This window comes from Ips typographus, linkage group LG1 (assembly GCF_016097725.1).
Source record: "Ips typographus isolate SLU linkage group LG1, UJ_Ityp_2.0, whole genome shotgun sequence".
In the NCBI taxonomy this organism is placed as follows: Eukaryota; Metazoa; Arthropoda; class Insecta; order Coleoptera; family Curculionidae; genus Ips; species Ips typographus.
Window position 1 is genome coordinate 1,648,016 of NC_138422.1, and position 20,928 is coordinate 1,668,943.

At 34.3% G+C, this 20,928-nt stretch overlaps 1 protein-coding gene and 2 long non-coding RNA genes across 12 annotated transcripts in view; 2 read left to right on the top strand and 1 right to left on the bottom strand.

Annotated features, from left to right (window-relative positions):
* Positions 1-20,928, top strand: part of RapGAP1 (Rap GTPase activating protein 1) — a 159,435-nt gene that overhangs the window by 117,901 nt on the left and 20,606 nt on the right. The gene's annotated exons all lie outside the window — the stretch shown is intronic.
* LOC145737940 (uncharacterized) lies at positions 1,396-12,116 on the top strand. 3 transcript variants are annotated; one of them, XR_014180531.1, is made up of 3 exons: positions 1,396-1,776; positions 1,832-2,066; positions 2,131-12,116. It is a non-coding gene; the product is annotated as an uncharacterized LOC145737940 (long non-coding RNA). The 3 variants fall into 3 exon arrangements; XR_014180530.1 differs by having other exon boundaries at positions 1,410-1,776; positions 1,832-2,060; XR_014180529.1 differs by having other exon boundaries at positions 1,432-1,776; positions 1,832-2,056.
* On the bottom strand, positions 15,538-20,292 carry LOC145737979 (uncharacterized). Its single transcript, XR_014180540.1, has 3 exons — positions 18,775-20,292; positions 18,009-18,191; positions 15,538-17,152 (listed from the first exon to the last, which is right to left on the bottom strand). It is a non-coding gene; the product is annotated as an uncharacterized LOC145737979 (long non-coding RNA).

The window sequence follows — 20,928 nt, forward strand, 5'->3', positions numbered from 1 at the left end:
CTTTAGTAAATCCCAAACACAGATAATTGGCGTTCTCTATCTACTTATTGTATCATATCGCAATCGTTGCTAAACCTCATTGCACATATGCGGCAGCACAAAGCCTGGGAGTCTTAAGGCCGCTGTGACTCATCGTTCCGCTTATAGCGAAAGCAATATCGTATTCCCGTCAACATTTGAGTCCCCAGGGATTGTTGTAAAGCTTGATAGTATCAGACGATAGTCGTTCAACCCTCCTGAACGCAAATCGGTGTACACGAACACGTCGTTAATTATCCATCTTAGGATTATCGTCGCATGAATGGCCGGCAGTGATACTATATCACGCGAACGGACATAATTCACCGTTAAGAACCTCCTTTTTCACCAGTCGAAGAAAAAGAAGAAGAAATCTCTGCCATCCTCGGATAAATTCAGTCCCGGTCACTAAGTGGGTCAGTTGTCTGCGGAAAAGAGCGCAACCGGCCACTTCTTAGAGGTAACTGTACTCTGGTGCACTTGCACGCTAAGACGCTAGTGACATACTATGGCTTTTTTGTCGGAAACTCGTTCCTGCTTGTTTTTGCCAGGTCGAAAGAAAATAAACGGAAGATGTGTTTGCGTAATGGACGGGCTCGGATTCCGTGCCAAAATATCCCATTCTGTTTGGTTTAAGAGACGATTTCGGTCTGGAAAACGTGGTTAGATTTATTTTTCTAGATTCTCAGAATCAAAATTTATAGGCGCCAAACCTAAAACACTGGATAATTCCACGACACTATAAAAATACTATTTGAACAATTCACTCGTTAAAAATCCGGCGAATGTCAATCGAAAGTTTTTTTTACGTAGCTTTTACGACTTTAACATCAATCGAAAGTGAACGCCAATTATTTTTATTGTTGAGTGCTTTTGCACCATCTAAATCGGGCAGTGGCGTTGGTCATTGCCCGTTTACCAGTCCTAATAAGGTACTTAGGAAATGAACGATACACTTTCACTTCTTCAAGTGCTACCGATCTGATCGGTTTATAATCGTAATCCTGGCAGCGAATTTGTAGTGTGGATACGGTTAATCCTCCAGCTTTCAGACCACTCGCAGTAATTATCAACATCCATTAGGGAGGAGAAACGTAATGGAAAAAAAAACGCTAAATATTGGAATTTTCCAATCCCCCTTCATTTTGAAAATTGTTCCGGTAAATAATGAGACGTACTGATTGTAGCTTCATTATGTAGGATGATCATTGAAAACCAGAAATGTTTTGGGTCCCTTAATAATTTGAATATCGAATGCTCGAAAGTCTGCACCGAAAATGGATGGCTTGTTTGTATCGGCGTGCGCCAGGAAAGGATGAAAAGGAAGTCGAGGATAAAATTGAAAAAGGACGGACGCGAGCATAGCCTTTGAAGTGTTTTCGGATTGTTCCGTCAAGGCAAAACCAAAACTCATTACGAAGCCGACTGTGTTTGCCTCGAAGGGAAACGCGCAAAACAGCGACTGGCCAGAAGGGCGACGGTTCGGAACCGACCCGAAGTCGCTTCGGGCGAGATCGCGACGTCATCCGAATGGCGTTCGGCAGGCCGCGGTTTTGTGGAATTTGTGGAATGCGGACAGCAGGTCATATTTAATAATGGCGGCTTTGTTTACATGTTGATTGGAAATTTGCTCAAATTGTGTTTGATTTTTATTACTGGACAGTTTTAGACTGGTAAATCAGAGTTAAATCGATTACTTATAGTTGGGCATGTTTATGTTTATCATCAGCCGAGTTTTCCTGAGGAAAGTTGCAACAGGTAAGTGGAATGGTATGTAGGACTTAAAATTTCAACATTTTCGTTTTTATTTCAGAAAATCTTTGATAATCTGCCCCCACAGCTCATATAGCCAATGTGCATGAAGTATACTGGAACTTTTATTAAGTAACACAATGGTTATCAAAGACAGTATTTAATAAAAACCAAATGGAAACTGTATTTGGAAACCGAGAGGCAAATACATTTGAAAAAACTGCATCCAGCTTCAGCATATACCTGTTGAGGTATAAATCTAGTTGATTTACACATTGTTTAATATGTAAGTATAGGTATGTTACCTAGTTAATACCTACTTCTCATATTCTCTGTGTATCATTTTTTTTTTGTTTCTAGATCCATGAATTGCTACATTTTATTGTAGTGTAAACTGATGATTTTTTTTTGCATGCAGGTCACATCAATGCAGTACCAACTAAAGTTACATATGCTTTTATAGTTTTTGTATATTATAGTAGTGATTCTAGAACTGTGATAATATAACTTGTAATATCATATGGGAGTTATAACAGTTAAATAAATCTATGAAATTTATAGTTTCCATTACATTAATTAGGTATAATGTATTATTAAATAGTATTTATACCTATAAGTATATGTGCTATTGTAAGTTGGTAGAAATGTTATTCTTTTATGTTAATACATTGTTTTAAGAGTTTAAAAGTTTAATTAGGCTATGTTTATGTCTATTTTATGTTTATTTTTACTAATTTATTAAAGAAAAATAAATTATTATTAAATTTATTTCGCTTTTGTATATTTTATTTTTTCTCAATTTTTCCTATGAGCATGAGGATATAATAAAATAATCATTGTTTTTGACACTGTATAATTGTTAAACCTAGTAAAATGGTAACAAAATATGAATATCTTCAGAAAATTATGGACACACCATCAAATTTAAGAAATAGCACTCCTATTACTTTGACAGAGATTTGAGTGAAACTGACTGAAACAGACTTTTCCTCTGATTTTTCATTGTTAGCAAATTAGACACCACATTCTACTTTTATAGGGTTTCTCCATGTTTTTCTTATAAAACTGTGTAATTTTTTGACACAAGTTGTGCAATGAACAATGCCAGAATTATGTTACCATGTATAAAGTAACTATAAGTATGTGTGTCATATCGACAATGCCTCTTTAGGTGCTTATTCTATGGTGGTCCTAAGTAACTATCATAATGGTCATACACATATATTAATGGTAAACATAATAATAACATAAATAGTGGTTTTTATAGAAATGGGGAAATAAGGAGAGGTTATAAACATTAGCAGTAGGATAGTTATGATACTTGCAATAAGACAGTATTTTAATGATTTTATATAACGGACAATATGTAATAAATTTAGCAGGACTTGATAACAATGTGCATATGTTAACACTGTGTAATTATTACACTGTGTAACAAGCCTTTGACTGTGGTGGCAAACAAAGTTTTGATTTTTTTTTTCAAAAACATAGTGCATGTATATTCTTCAGGTTTTTGCTGGTTGTTATATCCTATTAATGGATAAAACTGGCTATTTTAAAGACAATAAAAACATTAAAAAAAATTCTACATTAATTTGAATTTTTATGTTCAAAACAAAATGATCTATAACTATCTTTGAAAGTATAGGGATATTAAATGGTCTACAACTAGAGGTTTTTGCAAAACTCGCTTTAATTTAATTAATATGAGAAAAAAAAAATTTCATATCACTACTAAATTAAATAAAATTGATGATTTTACACATTTTCAAGTAAGGAGAAAATAAAGGTAGATTATACAACAAAGTCATTATTAGTCCTGTTGTATAGTAATTTATTTACTACCTACATTGCTGTGAACTTTGAGCTGTGACAATAACTGTTAAGTTGGGTGTATACTTTTTACCTAAGATAAAAACAAAGTATTATTTAATAGTTAAAGTAAATCTGTATCTATCTAAGACTATAGGGATTGAATGAAACAAAAGCAGATTTTTCTTTGATTTGATGTATTGCGCAAAATTAATAAGGCATGCATACTCAGAGAGCGCATGAGCGCAATATTATTCATCTATTGTAAGTTCTAAGGTGTGATTTGCTCATCACCATCATTTTTGCTAAGGCAGAAAAACGAAGAATTAGGTTATGTTGACAAAATAAGATGTTTTAGGTTAGGTTAGTCTTTGTACACATTTAATTTACCCAACAAAAAACAGATTGTTTTTAAATTGGATGTCCAGCTTTTTGGGCCTAATCATTTTAGACTGAAATATATAGGAAATAATTTAATAAGGAATTGGGGATTTGGAAATATTGGGACAAATTATATTGGAGAGAAATGATGACACCCGTCCAAATAATAATAATATACAAACACATATTGATTTCAAGCTGCTTCTACACTTTTAAAGATTTGTCTAAATGTAATGGTGTATGTAAATTACAAATAACATAATAAAACCATAAGGAGTAACAGCTATAGTATAGATATCTAGCTGTATTATCTAAATAATACAGTTCAAACACTGGTTATTACACTTCATTGTTTAAAATGTTGCCTTAAAAATTGGTACCCTCTTCCAAAACATTCCACATTGGATTTCAGTAGTGCCCTGTTTGTAAACAATACAAAAATAAATAAGTATGTAATCACAATAAATTCTAGTAAAACTTACCATCCTAACATTAATGGTTGCTCTGGTTTATTCTTATTGTTGCAAAAGACCAAATCTTCAGAGCCTTTGGAGTAATCCTTTATCCTGTAAACATAATCAGTTCAATTTAAGGTAATACCTATTTATTTTCAAATGATTTAATATTATTATTCAACAACAAAATAATACACATCACTACTTGACGGCTTCCTAAATTAAGCCATTAAAAAGCCCATACTAGCTAAAACGAATTTCAAATAGTATACCTACCTACTTGTAATTGTTCAAGTGATAAACAAGCATCTCCAAAACTTTAAAATAGTCTGCGCTTTTTCTCGTCCACAACCTGAAAAATAATTACACCAACACGTAGACGAACACCACAGATAGTTTGAGGCCAGAAAATAGGTATATATTGCAGTATCTGTTATTGCAATATTAAAATACTCAAAGACAAGGTATTTCCAACCAAACAAAACAATATTTTAATTAATAATAATGTGAGGTTAGAAAATAGGAACGAAAACCGATGATCATTTGCCATTTCCCCCTCCACCAGTAAAACCGAAGATTGCCGAAGTCGCCCTTACGCTCATCCCGATCTCTCATGTCGCTGTTCTGACCGGTCGCTGTGTTGGCCGGTCGCCCTTTTGAGCCCATCTCGCCTCGAATCGAAATAAAAAATAAAATAGAAAGGTTCAATGGAAGCGAGTGTGTCTGGATCAGTTCGACTGTGCAAGGACGTCCAATTTGATTGTTACGTTTGGTGTCTGGTCTAATTAGTTACGTCTTTTGCCTTTAGTTCCTTAATGAGTTTCGTGTGTGCATCGCCAACCTGGTTGAAGCATGAAAATTCGGGTTTCTTTGCACGCTCATTAGAACTTAGTTCTGGAACAGTAACTCTCAAAGTAAAAGCGATGAGTATAAAACTTCTTCTTACAGTACACGGTGGACAGTTCTTTAACTTAAAAAAATACGTTTGAAGAGCTGAATCAGTTTGATCCTCTCAAACATTGTTTGAATTGCCTGTCTGGAATACCGATGCATGCATAAAGTGGAATCAGTCTACTTACCCTCTCTATTCGAAGAAAAGCGTTGTAATAATTCTGTTAGCTCGTAAATTAACCTCCTGCAAACCATATTTGGCAAAATGCGGCACTTCTACAAGTATTCTATCGTATTAATTAGTTCAATTACTTTTGTCAATGTTCTTCAGGTACAGCCAAGTTTTCTTAACAACAGGGAAAGCTAATTAATACACTTACTTAAATCACGATAGTTAGCAGCAACGTTAGTCACTAGCTGGAAGAAATTCGGATGTGAACGGAATATTTTCTGGAAGTACTCTAGACGTCTGAAGGAGCCAAGTTGGGAATGAGGTAAAATCCTGAAAATATTCAAGCTTTCTTCTTAGATTTCGAGTGATTACTAGGATATTATTTATACGCTAAAATTTAGTCAGAGCGAACATTTAAACTCAATAATAACCGAGTAATAATAGCCTAACAAAGCTATTTAAACATTATTTCTCAAAACTTAAATGAAAGCTAAGATAGTGTTACGGTTTGGGCCTACTATGCTCGATACTTCTGAACGAGCACTCGATTCGGGATGAAACCGATGCGCCGCAACAACTGGCCGGGCGCGTGTTAAAGTAGGCCACAGTTAGGAAGCGACACCTGGAAGCATCTTTGATATTCGAGGCAAATCGCGAAGCGTTTTGCGGTCATTCTAGAACGTGGTTTGCGAATATAAAAGAAGCGGTTTCAGACGGTGGGAGTAGTGAATTTTGGAACGCGGTAAAGTTTAAATAGTGGAATAATTGTGGAATTGTAGTAGGGTTTTGGGTAGCTGAATTAATTATTGTACGGAGTGTTTTGAAGTGTAAATAAATTTATTAATTGTTGAGTTAAACTGACTTTGTGAAAACCCACGGGAAAATCGTAACATCGTCTACTTTATTTTTAGATAAACAGTTATTATACAGGGTGTCCCAAATTTGAGTAACGAACCAAACTTATGTTTTTTTAAATAGAATGACCAACTTTTCATCCGATATTTGAATTCTACGTCAAATTCTAGGCCTAATTGATGTAAAATGTCTGTATCGATATTCAACAGTTTCCGCAGCATCTGTTACTTTAACACTGTTTCCTCGACTATGTGATTAAGGGTTAAGTTAGTTACTCAAATTTGGGGCAGCCTGTATAATAACTGTTTATCTAAGAGTAAAAGTATACCCAAATATCTATAACTGTTGCTACAACTAGTTTTTTTTACTAAAATCAAAAATACGGAAGTTAAGGGGGTGGTTAAAATTCAATCAATCACCCTGTACATAAAGATTCATAGTATAAGTTTGACAATTGAAGAGTGGTCGGTGTTAACATTCGTGGAGCAAAGTGTTTTTGCCAATAACTGAATATGGTTAAGGTAACAGGATAATACGGTTAATAAATCATTATCATTATTAATAGAATATTCGATTCAGGTACATATTTCATCCGAGTAGTTTCAGAAGAGAAGAGAAGTTTGTTTCATTTTGAAACTTTGAGCAGTTTTCTTGTCAATTGTACAAAAGCAGAACTTTTTAGTAGTAGTTTGCTACTTGATCACTCTTTAATTATAACTGTCTCTCTTATGACACTTTTGACTATTAGATCCATCCATGATCTGGATATAAACAGTATAAACAGCATTTCATCCAGAATATTCTTTTAAGGACAAAATGAACGTCATTTAACCTTTTGCAAACTTAAGATTGATCAGAGTTAATGATTAAAGACAACTTTAATGATAGTGAACGATTTATTTAGTTGATTTGGACACTGCTTATTTGAAAAACTTTCAAATGGAAATCCGACTGGAAAAGCCGGAACGCCACCCGTTAGTTCAGTCGATGACGGTCGTATTTCATCTCGAAAAAAAAAACGCTCGACACGGCCCAAAATGAAACTTTACCCTCGCAATCTATTTTCCGCACTAAAAACCGATAAAAGAGCCCCACTCACGGACCCTTAGGTGACACTTTACACGGCCGTATATTATCTAGCGCGAGCCCGAAAATAGGAGAGAAAGCACCCCGACACACACACACATCTAATTTTGTTGCAGCCATATGCAAGCAGACGACGCTTCGTACCCCATAAAGATGGGTGATTTGTGTCCGGGCTCGTCTTGCCCCGGCGTTTTATAAGGCGATACTATATAAAGTAATGACTTTAAAAAGAAGAGATTTGGCCGTTTGTCACCCCCGAAACGCTCGGCTTACACCGTAAACGATCACTCTTTTATCTCTACTTGAATGTATGTACGGTTTTATTACACCCTGGGCTGCTTGACTTTATATGGTGTCTCTGACCCTTAATACCTGTTTTTTCTTCTTTGAGTACTTAAACTGTGCGCTAATGAGATCTTTTGTGTGCAAATGACGGCCGTTTTAATTGCCGTTTTATTTTAAAACGAGAACAATAGTGCGCGGTACTGCCGTCATGTCGTACTTGGGTGCTGATGAGAATTCTTGATGGAAATAGTTCAGTTAAAGTGGATCCCTCGCTTTTTAATGGTTTATTGATACACTGAACACAGGAAAGACGAGCACGTGCAAGACGTCCCGTGGCATTTTATAGGTATTAACAGCGATCGTTTGTATACTGTGCATTTAAATTTAAAACTGACAAAGTACGTGCTTCTCTCGGAAATGGGTGGATTATTGCAGCAATGACAATGCATCGGTAGGGTGATTAACATCTCCTTCAAAAAATTCAAAGAAAAAGGGTTCCTACCTTCCTAGCTAGAACTAAGGTGTTTCATTAGCATGTGATTGATGGTAATTATCACTTCTGTACCACTTTTCTAAAATGATTATAATCACGGGAAGTGGATTAACTGGATCGAGTACGTTTCCTGTAGGTTTTTTAATAAAACACAAAAGAGCAAGTCGACCAGAACTTCAATGGGTTACTGTTTTTTTAACTACCGGTGTTAATTAAGATCAGTAAGCCGATTTTCTTCCTTTCAAGCTATGTCACTATTTCCTACGGATTCTTTGAAATTCTTCTTCTTGAAGTTCCAACTCAGCGTCAAGTTTTCAGTTGATAAATTTCAGTAGAAAGAAGTTAGTCTTGCCCCTTATCCGTTCTCTGACAAATCGGATCCATTAGGAACGAACTGTTTATCCGATAATGGCGAACTAATTTATGGGGTTGTTTTTCCGAAGGTCGTTATATTCTTTATTGAAATTTTCGGCCCATAACTCACCCAATTCGGGCTCGATTTATTATTTCGCGGATTTATTGCCGGACGAATTTCCGCCGGGCGCTAATCAGTATGCTAAACCATATCCTTCTTTGAAACGTGTTTTAGAAATTTGTAAGAAAGACGTTTTTACGTGATTCCGTGTTTAAATCACTTAATTCTGGTCATCGGTTTGATAACTAAAACCAGGAAGAGAAAAATGTTTTTCTGACAAGCAGTTCCGATCCGATTGACTTAATCGGTGTTGACGTAAAAAAACTTCCTGTAGCGTCCAAAAAAAAAAACACCCGAGGATCGTTTTTATAGAAATAGAATTCCCCGATCCGGATTTAAATTTAGGGCTTCCGAGTGTGCATAATCTGCTTTCCAGCTGCTCTCGCCCGTCGATATATCCAATGAAAAGTAGAAATCAGTTTTGTAATCTCGCTCTTTGAGGGAGAGAGAGATTTTCATCTTTTTGTAAACAGAAAGATTATTGAATTTTAAATCTCAAAAAACCCAAGGATATTTTAAGGTATCGTAAGGGTTCCTTATACAGGGTGGTCCAGTTTTAAATGTCAATAATTCACCAATCGATAGCCCATCAAAAAATAAGTTGACATGCATTATGTCATTTTCCTGAAGAACGCTTCCTAAGGAAGACAAAGACCTCCAAAGTTGATTTTAAAAAATTGTTTTTTGCTAACTGTCAGACCGTTGGACCAATTATGATCAAATTTGGAACAAGTAATTATGAAATGAGTAATCGTTATTTGATGTGAATGACATTCTTCAAAATTAATAAGATGCGTCGATATAGGGGGATAGTCATTATTTTCTACGCTCACTGGGTATTATTCAAATTTTGACAAAAATTTCTACTTGGGTTATTGTATTTTTTACTTTAAAATGGTGCACAAAGATTCAAATCTGGTCATCGGTGAGGTTTACGCGTTAATTTTTGACACTAAAAATAGTTTTTTAAGTCTGCTATGTCAAAAACTTGGTGAAGATAACGCTAAAACGATTTTCTAAAGCTGAAAGTAGTTTTAAATCCTTAAAAATAGCCCAGAGTTCTAAGAAAATGAAAAGCAAAGTAAAAAAACTTGAAAAGTTAGTCGTCAAGGCAATTTTCATGAATCCAATGTCAATATCGTGTATTTAAGACTATTTTCAAGACTAAAATATTGAAATGTATTTTCAAATTATGAAAACTTACTTCAAATGCAAATTTTAAGCTTTTGATGTCACTTTACATTGGTACAGAGTCAGTTTTTGGTGTGCAAGTCAATTTTCAAGGTTGAAATGTGTAAATTGTGTGTGTGTGTGTGGCTTGAATTCAATTTTTACTACTAAAGTTTTTCAACTTATCTGAAAACTTTAACGACTGACTACAAAGACAGTTTTTTTAATACTCTCAAGTCAATTTTCACAGTTTCCAAGTCAATTGTGAAGGCTAAAGTCTTTCAATTTGCGTGAAAACTGAGAAAACTGGTTACAAAGACAATTTTTAAGCCTCTAAAGTAAATTTTCACCGTTTCAAAGTAATATTACTGGTTAATAAGTCAATTTTCAAAACTAGTCTTTCAATTTTTCTGGAAACTATGAAAACTGGCTACAAAGACATTTTTTAAGCTTCGTAAGTCAATTTTCACCGTTTTCAAGATAATTTTTAAGTTGGGTTGGGTTGGTTTTGGGTCTTTAAAATTGCTCCAGCGGTCTGACAGTTATGACAAGAAACCGATTTTTTAAACTGAACTTTTATGGACTGTATTTTTCTTGGGAAGCATTTTTCATGAAAATGACATAATGTATGTTAACTTATTTTTTGATGGGCTATCGAATGGTGAATTATTGACATTTAAAACTGGACCACCCTGTATCTTGTACCTTGTACGTTACTGGAAAAATTGTGATTTGACAGCAAATTCTGAAATGCCAACGATCTTTATCCAAAAAAGTGCATTTGAATGAATCAACTGCAATTTCAAAAAAAAAATTGTTTTTTGATGAGCAATCAACAATTCAATTGGTTGATTGTGTGGCCGAAAAGATTTGCCTTATCGGCCTCATTTGTGGCAAGTTTTGTTAATTATTACCTAGTTTTTACACAAAATATGCTCAAAACAAATAGTAATTTTTCTTTGAAACAATTAACTTTACGAGAGAACTTTTTTGTGCAAAATTGATGGTGCTTCAGAATTTGTTGTCAAAGTGACAAATCACAGTTTCCTTTGCGACACTTATTTAGAAACACCTTGTAGAATAAGGTATTAAATTCTTTGCAGACTAATTTTAGAAACACTATTTGTAGGTTGATGTGATAAGATGAGTAGTATAACAAGTTTTCTTGATGCACAATCAACCGCAACGAGTTTCAAAAAAGATTGCCACATCACACTCCTAAACTAAATTTTACATACAAACGTAAGGTAATACTGGAAATTGAAAACATGATCATGCCTTAAAGTAGAACACATCAATTTAGTTAATAGCCAAGTGTGACTGTTATTGACCAATTCCTTTCACCGATAGTTTTGGCATCCCAAAATGTGTTTACAGTCGAAACATTGATGAACCAATCAATCAATAAAAGAGAGAAAGTCGTATATTTGACATTTTAAAAATTGCTCACCACAGCGTTATAACAATCAAACATTAATACGAAATCGAGTAACAGCGCTCGTTTCCAACACAATGTCCGCCGGCATTTTTGAGAATAGATGATCGCAAAGCTGGTAAATCGTTTTAATCAAACCAGGCTCTGCATCTCTTTTCTAATGGAGCTGCAAAGCCCTGGGTTTAACGTTCCTACTATTTCCACTCAGTCAGCAACAAAATTGCAAATGCGTCGTGTTTGGGTGGCTAAATAAAGCAATTTTTCCGTATTAGAGTCGAATGATGAGATATGATCTAACAAGCTACCTCCAGCAAGACGGGACAATTCGACAAAAATGCCTCCTTATCGCCTACGATTCATCTAAAACGTCTCGAAGGCAACGCGGCCTTTATCTGCGGCCAGCCATCTTCAACTCCTCTGTTTTTGCTTTTTTACTCAACCTTATCTCTACGCTCATTAATTCGCCATTACTACATACAGCCTCCGCTATCCATTAAGAGAGGGTCGTTCAACTCCTCAAAAAATTGTTGACGGAAGAGTAACTTTACCTCTTGAATGCAACGCCGCGACGCAACAAAGGATTGTTTACATAATTAATCCGGTGGTAGTTCGCAGGCTTGCAAAAGCATTAGGGACCGTAATTGTTGACCGGAGACATGTTAGCAACGATTCTCGGCAACGAAATCGGCAGTTCGTTTTTCCACCAGTGGTCGCGCGTATTCACTTTACGCTTTCTACCGTTTGTTCTCCCGTCTAGCCTGCTCTTGCTATAACTACTGTAGAAATATAAAATACAGTTAAATAATTAAAAATGTATTATAGTAATTACTAAGTAATTATTGTGCATCATTCTAGGATTAAGTGTTAATGAAATGGGAAATCGTAAGAAAAATAAACCAAGTATTTTGTTTAAACATTTTTTAAGGGTTGAACATCGACCGTTGCTGGGGGTTTTTTTCACTAAATCGACTAAGGGTAGATATAGGAATATTATCCTGTCAAAAACTCAGAAAGGCCGGGTACTTTAAGGAAGTGAGGGTTAATTAAATGCAAGGTGGTGGAAAAAGTAGAAACATTTTACAATTTAAATTGTTTTTAAGGGTTGAAAATGGACCGTTGCTGGGGGTTTTTTTCACTAAATCGACTAAGGGTAGATATAGGAATAATATCCTGTCAAAAACTCAGAAAGGCCGGGTACTTTAAGGGATTGAGGGTTAATTAAATGCGAGGTGGTGGAAAAAGTAGAAACATTTTACAATTTAAATTGTTTTTAAGGGTTGAAAATGGACCGTTGCTGGGGGTTTTTTTCACTAAATCGACTAAGGGTAGATATAGGAATAATATCCTGTCAAAAACTCAGAAAGGCCGGGTACTTTAAGGGATTGAGGGTTAATTAAATGCGAGGTGGTGGAAAAAGTAGAAACATTTTACAATTTAAATTGTTTTTAAGGGTTGAAAATGGACCGTTGCTGGGGGTTTTTTTCACTAAATCGACTAAGGGTAGATATAGGAATAATATCCTGTCAAAAACTCAGAAAGGCCGGGTACTTTAAGGGATTGAGGGTTAATTAAATGCGAGGTGGTGGAAAAAGTAGAAACATTTTACAATTTAAATTGTTTTTAAGGGTTGAAAATGGACCGTTGCTGGGGGTTTTTTTCACTAAATCGACTAAGGGTAGATATAGGAATAATATCCTGTCAAAAACTCAGAAAGGCCGGGTACTTTAAGGGATTGAGGGTTAATTAAATGCGAGGTGGTGGAAAAAGTAGAAACATTTTACAATTTAAATTGTTTTTAAGGGTTGAAAATGGACCGTTGCTGGGGGTTTTTTTAACAAAATCGACTAAGGGTAGATATAGGAATATTATTCTGTCAAAAACTCAGAAAGGCCGGGTACTTTAAGGGAGTGAGGGTTAATCAAATGGGAAATATTAAGAAAAATAAACCAAGTATTTTGTTTAAACATTTTTTAAGGGTTGAACATCGACCGTTGCTGGGGGTTTTTTTCACTAAATCGACTAAGGGTAGATATAGGAATATTATCCTGTCAAAAACTCAGAAAGGCCGGGTACTTTAAGGAAGTGAGGGTTAATTAAATGCAAGGTGGTGGAAAAAGTAGAAACATTTTACAATTTAAATTGTTTTTAAGGGTTGAAAATGGACCGTTGCTGGGGGTTTTTTTCACGAAATCGACTAAGGGTAGATATAGGAATAATATCCTGTCAAAAACTCAGAAAGGCCGGGTACTTTAAGGGAGTGAGGGTTAATCAAATGGGAAATGGTAAGAAAAATAAACCAAGTATTTTGTTTAAACATTTTTTAAGGGTTGAAAATGGACCGTTGCTGGGGGTTTTTTTCACTAAATCGACTAAGGGTAGATACAGGAATAATATCCTGTCAAAAACTCAGAAAGGCCGGGTACTTTAAGGGAGTGAGGGTTAATTAAATGCGAGGTGGTGGAAAAAGTAGAAACATTTTACAATTTAAATTGTTTTTAAGGGTTGAAAATGGACCGTTGCTGGGGGTTTTTTTCACTAAATCGACTAAGGGTAGATACAGGAATAATATCCTGTCAAAAACTCAGAAAGGCCGGGTACTTTAAGGGATTGAGGGTTAATTAAATGCGAGGTGGTGGAAAAAGTAGAAACATTTTACAATTTAAATTGTTTTTAAGGGTTGAAAATGGACCGTTGCTGGGGGTTTTTTTCACGAAATCGACTAAGGGTAGATATAGGAATAATATCCTGTCAAAAACTCAGAAAGGCCGGGTACTTTAAGGGATTGAGGGTTAATTAAATGCGAGGTGGTGGAAAAAGTAGAAACATTTTACAATTTAAATTGTTTTTAAGGGTTGAAAATGGACCGTTGCTGGGGGTTTTTTTCACTAAATCGACTAAGGGTAGATATAGGAATATTATTCTGTCAAAAACTCAGAAAGGCCGGGTACTTTAAGGGAGTGAGGGTTAATCAAATGGGAAATGGTAAGAAAAATAAACCAAGTATTTTGTTTAAACATTTTTTAAGGGTTGAAAATGGACCGTTGCTGGGGGTTTTTTTCACTAAATCGACTAAGGGTAGATACAGGAATAATATCCTGTCAAAAACTCAGAAAGGCCGGGTACTTTAAGGGAGTGAGGGTTAATCAAATGGGAAATGGTAAGAAAAATAAACCAAGTATTTTGTTTAAACATTTTTTAAGGGTTGAAAATGGACCGTTGCTGGGGGTTTTTTTCACTAAATCGACTAAGGGTAGATATAGGAATATTATCCTGTCAAAAACTCAGAAAGGCCGGGTACTTTAAGGAAGTGATTGTTAATTAAATGCAAGGTGGTGGAAAAAGTAGAAACATTTTACAATTTAAATTGTTTTTAAGGGTTGAAAATGGACCGTTGCTGGGGGTTTTTTTCACTAAATCGACTAAGGGTAGATATAGGAATATTATCCTGTCAAAAACTCAGAAAGGCCGGGTACTTTAAGGGAGTGAGGGTTAATCAAATGGAAAATATTAAGAAAAATAAACAAAGTATTTTGTTTAAACAGTTTTTAAGGGTTGAACATCGACTGTTGCTGGGGGTTTTTTTCACTAAAAGGACTTAGTGTACATATATCTATTACATTCTGGAGAGACCTTTGAAAGGCCGACTTTTAAGACCGACCCTTTTAAGGGACGTAAGGTGAATTAAATGAGCCCTGATGAAAATAGTAAGGATTTTTCTCTAAGTAGGATACATGTAGCTATCACATTTTTGGAAGACCTTGGAAAGCCCGACTCTTATTTTTTTATGGATGTATCGTAAAAAAAAAACATTTTTGAAAGATAATTCAGTTGGTGGTTAAGTACGTTCGTATTGGCAACATTGCCTTCTTTGACCAGGAGCTTGTTGCAAGGCTCAGCGTTTTCTATTTTCACGCGTGATGTCTGTTTACATTAGATCCAGACACGGCCAGGACGGTGTTCTTTGATGTAAGCCGACGTATAAGAAGCCGAAGTAGTTGGAAACCGCCGAAAAATTGGCAAAGCCTATATAAAAATTGTCTAGAAAGAATAAGAGTCATATCGTATTATTTATTTCTTTTCCTCACGTCTTGTAGGTATGCTTTTGTTTTAACGTTTTTAGGCTTAGTTTAGTTGCTCTGAATATATCTGACAAAGTGGTTGAATTGGTTTTGTTAGCGAATATAAGAGCGACTTTCTAGCATTTCAATTTCTGATATTTGCAAATAAAGTAACATAATTAAAACGAAAACAGGTTTATACTTTTACACAAATCTTTATAACATTAATTATTATTTTCAAACATCAGTTTTAGTGAAGGTATAATTGTCATTGTTGGCGTCTTTTTTGTGGGGCGTATATGGCAAGAGTCAAAGTGTAAGGGTCAAACTTTTCTATTACATTGTCATCTTATGTCACGACGCCTACTTTACAATTATTTTTGTTATGAGTGCTATACTCCGTGGTTGAAACACCCAATACGAGTTACAATAATACCTAACTTAACCTAATAAAAACTAGTAGACCTAATAGTACTAGTAAAATAAAGTAATTCTCAACGTCATTGACAAATTGAAAACATCGTAGGTTTTTGTTTTATTTTTAAATGTATATAATCCAGTTACAATTGTACATAAAATCAGGCACATAAACGGGCTCTATTGACTCATCATTTTATACAACTAATTGTTCAATAAAAGTTTGTATGAAATGACACAAACACACTTATTTTCCTAATAAAATATAAAAATACAGGGTATCTCAGAAATACATGTAATTATAAATAAAGAATAAATAGAATAAAATAAATAAATGTATTTAAAAAATATATAAAATTATTGAAAATAAACAACCTTCACTACCCACAAAGTTTGAGTTAAATTGATGATGATGGTTTTGCAGAAGTTTATAGTTTTGTATTTTTTAGAGTGTTTGACTCTCTATATCTCGAAAACGAAGAGTTTTCGGATCCACGTATATTTTAACTTTTTTCATATTTGGGCCAGCTCAGTTTATCCCTAAATTTACGGTACTTATTTCTAAGACACCCTGTATATTATTGAAATATAAACATAATAAATTGTTGGAGCTATGTTCTATAAGTTGGTTGAGGAGAGTTATTCATTTATTTTCGATTTTTGGGCTTTGCGTCTCACCGCATCAAAAAGGTTTGTTGGGAAAATGGAATTTTGCACTATTTTTAACTAAGTAGAAAATAACATTAACCTAGTCGTCCCAACACAAGACCACTGACTTAGGTTCGGTCTTGAACCTGAAAAACTTCAAGAAATCTGAAAAATAAAAAACAGCAGAACACAGCAAACAATAACTTATAATAAATAAACAACCTGATACTTAGTAATTTTGAATTCTGAGAAAGATTTTTTGTCAATTAAATTGACATAAATGTTTCGACTATTGTTGCAGTGAATGGTTGTAAAAATAAAACAATAGATAACCTTTGACGCGAAGCCCAAAAAACAAAAATAAATAATACATTATAGTGTGAAACAAGTTCATGTGTAAAGCATGGGAATCTTGAAAACAGTAAAAATAAAACTAAAATTTACAAATTATAATTTCCATAGGGCACTGGTAGAAAATGAAAGCAATCATGCATCTCACGATTTTATAATTTTTTTTATCTAATCCACACGCTATTTTTGGCATAACAATTTTTTTTAAATTTCGTGAGATGCACAACTGCCGTTAATCTACCAATGCCCTCCATAAGTACAAATATTTAGGTTTGTGGAAATATTTGGGCTTTGTGATCAAATGAATTATTTTGAAACCCTTGGAAAACTGCAGAAGTGCATAGCCCACTTTGCCCTGCTGAGGCTAATGGGTAAAACCACCAACCCCAAATTTTGACCTAAAAATATAAAATAAAACATAAAACATTCAGGTATTTATTCAGCCGAAAACAACTCGACTTCAGGTGGGTTTATAAAACCAATAAAATAAAAATAATTTAATAATATAAATGATCTGCTGTGGTTGAAAAGGGTTTACAGAACAAAATAAAAATTACTATAGAGAAACTACCAGATATTTATTATTACCTCAGCTGATGCCATCCCTAAAAGAAGTACAGGTAGTTGTATGTCTTCTAGCGTGATTTCCAAAGTAATAATTTAAGTCCAGCAAATAAATTGCTTTAATCCTAATTTGTTTTTAAATAATTGCTTTTAAAGGACTTCCCGATTTAAAATTTTAATTTATTCAAAACAGAACCAATCAAAATTAGTGTTTAAGGTTAACAAAAAAGGAAGTTAAAATAAGTTCGCAAGCTTATCTTATTTTATCTTATCTCTTATTTATATATTATTTTTTTTTTTATAAACGCAACGCAACGACATAGCAAACAGCAACTTTCAACAATTATTTTATTTTATTGATTTTATAAACCCACCTTTCATATTGTCTCTGATACATTTTGTCCTTTTACTCAAACCAAAAAAAGCGCTCAATACTACCACAAAAAAGCTGTTACTGTTAGTAAGCATAAACAGAAAACGTATAGTGTGTAGTGCGCACCTTTTTTATTATAAAAAAATACTTCAAGTTTTATTAAAGTAAATGTCTATAAATAAGTACAGTTTTTCAATTTCACCCTGTAGTAAAAACCAAAATAAAAATTGCTGGTCACATCCGTAAATTACACGAAAATGTACTAAAACTGCAATAATGTATCTATAAAAATAAGAGATAGCAAACACAAAAATTACCTAATTTTTCGTGCAATGCCCTTGGACATTTTTAAGTCGGCAGACACGCAGTGTACCAGAGCATACTCGGGGTGAAAAGAAAATAAATCCCTCTCGACCTCTGAAAGTACAGCCGCTGGACTTATTTCTCCTCTATTGAACGCAACCCAAAAATGTCGAAATTCGACTTCCTTGATCCTATTCCTAAAAAATTCAAATGCTTACAATTCGGTACTTTGTAAAAAAAATAACATCGCACTATAAGAACGACCTATCTTGAGTTTTGTGTAAAACCACATACCGGGTGTCCAGAAAAAGCAAGAGAGGTTAATATGGTTATTTTTATTTCTCTGTAAGGGTGATTTAGTTGGAAAACTAAAAACTTTTAGTTTAAATTTCAATCTTGCAATTTTATCGTCGACAAGAAACAGGCATCTTGATTGTTTTCAGTCTATTTAGCTTTTTAAAAAATTTTCAAGAATGATAAAACTACAATTAGTTTGTAGAAAGTACATACAAAATCCAAAATTAATAAAAAATCAAAATTATGATCACAACCCTCAACATGACCAGTTCAGTTTAATAGTTTTATAGACGCTCTACGACTTCAATTTAAAAAGTTTTACAATAATTACCCAACTGAACAGACACAAGAAAAAAACGATTTTTAATGTTAATCTGTTATGTCCCCGTGTTCTCCTGGACACCCGATATAAGTTACAAATTTGTGATATTTTCAACTTTCTTTATGCTAAACTGTAATTTATTTCTACTCAAACATACTTACATTGCGAATAAGAAACAGTTTTCTTAGATGAACAATTTGGAAATAACTCCCTTGGGACACTTGGGAAACGAGTAGGCAATTCCCAGTTAGCACAACAACGTACAAGAAGCGAATGAACTGTGAAGTATTTAACCGTGCCAAAGTAACTGGCAAATTTTATAAAGTTGGTTGCAATAATAACGATTTTCCAAGCAAAGTAAAAGCTTTGTAAAATATCCAAGAAATTAGAATTACCAACACCAAGGCAAAAGAGAATTACATGACTGTAATTTCTCTGTTTGAAGAGATTATATTTACTTGTTAAAATGACCGTTAAAAAATATAAAAATAGGCGAAGACAAAAGCTGACTGGCCTAATTTATTATCTTAATCCTACACTCCATAAAAAGAAGTGCGTCCCCCACCGGCACGCGCCGATCCATAATCATTGTCGGCGCTCCTTTGATATAAAGAAGTCAAATTTTCTTGAAATACGAAATGTCTGCAGTGTTGTCATAGTTAACAAAATTAAATAAAGGATCTAGATACCCTTATAAGTGGTATTACAAATACAATAATGATTGATATGGCAAATGAGTCAACAACCATAACCTACAATTACTGAAAATGTCTGAATGAACTGCTAAGTCGATTTAGCGAAAAAAACATCCAGTAACGGTCGATTTTCGACCCTTAAAAACAATTTAAATTGTAAAATGTTTCTACTTTTTCCACCACCTCGCATTTAATTAACCCTCACTCCCTTAAAGTACCCGGCCTTTCTGAGTTTTTGACAGGATATTATTCCTGTATCTACCCTTAGTCGATTTAGTGAAAAAAACCCCCAGCAACGGTCCATTTTCAACCCTTAAAAAATGTTTAAACAAAATACTTGGTTTATTTTTCTTACCATTTCCCATTTGATTAACCCTCACTCCCTTAAAGTACCCGGCCTTTCTGAGTTTTTGACAGAATAATATTCCTATATCTACCCTTAGTCGATTTAGTGAAAAAAACCCCCAGCAACGGTCCATTTTCAACCCTTAAAAACAATTTAAATTGTAAAATGTTTCTACTTTTTCCACCACCTCGCATTTAATTAACCCTCACTCCCTTAAAGTACCCGGCCTTTCTGAGTTTTTGACAGGATATTATTCCTGTATCTACCCTTAGTCGATTTAGTGAAAAAAACCCCCAGCAACGGTCCATTTTCAACCCTTAAAAAATGTTTAAACAAAATACTTGGTTTATTTTTCTTACCATTTCCCATTTGATTAACCCTCACTCCCTTAAAGTACCCGGCCTTTCTGAGTTTTTGACAGAATAATATTCCTATATCTACCCTTAGTCGATTTAGTGAAAAAAACCCCCAGCAACGGTCCATTTTCAACCCTTAAAAACAATTTAAATTGTAAAATGTTTCTACTTTTTCCACCACCTCGCATTTAATTAACCCTCACTCCCTTAAAGTACCCGGCCTTTCTGAGTTTTTGACAGGATATTATTCCTATATCTACCCTTAGTCGATTTAGTGAAAAAAACCCCTAGCAACGGTCCATTTTCAACCCTTAAAACAATTTAAATTGTAAAATGTTTCTACTTTTTCCACCACCTCGCATTTAATTAACCCTCAATCCCTTAAAGTACCCGGCCTTTCTGAGTTTTTGACAGGATATTATTCCTATATCTACCCTTAGTCGATTTAGTGAAAAAAACCCCCAGCAACGGTCCATTTTCAACCCTTAAAAACAATTTAAATTGTAAAATGTTTCTACTTTTTCCACCACCTCGCATTTAATTAACCCTCAATCCCTTAAAGTACCCGGCCTTTCTGAGTTTTTGACAGGATATTATTCCTATATCTACCCTTAGTCGATTTAGTGAAAAAAACCCCCAGCAACGGTCCATTTTCAACCCTTAAAAACAATTTAAATTGTAAAATGTTTCTACTTTTTCCACCACCTCGCATTTAATTAACCCTCAATCCCTTAAAGTACCCGGCCTTTCTGAGTTTTTGACAGGATATTATTCCTATATCTACCCTTAGTCGATTTAGTGAAAAAAACCCCCAGCAACGGTCCATTTTCAACCCTTAAAAACAATTTAAATTGTAAAATGTTTCTACTTTTTCCACCACCTTGCATTTAATTAACCCTCACTTCCTTAAAGTACCCG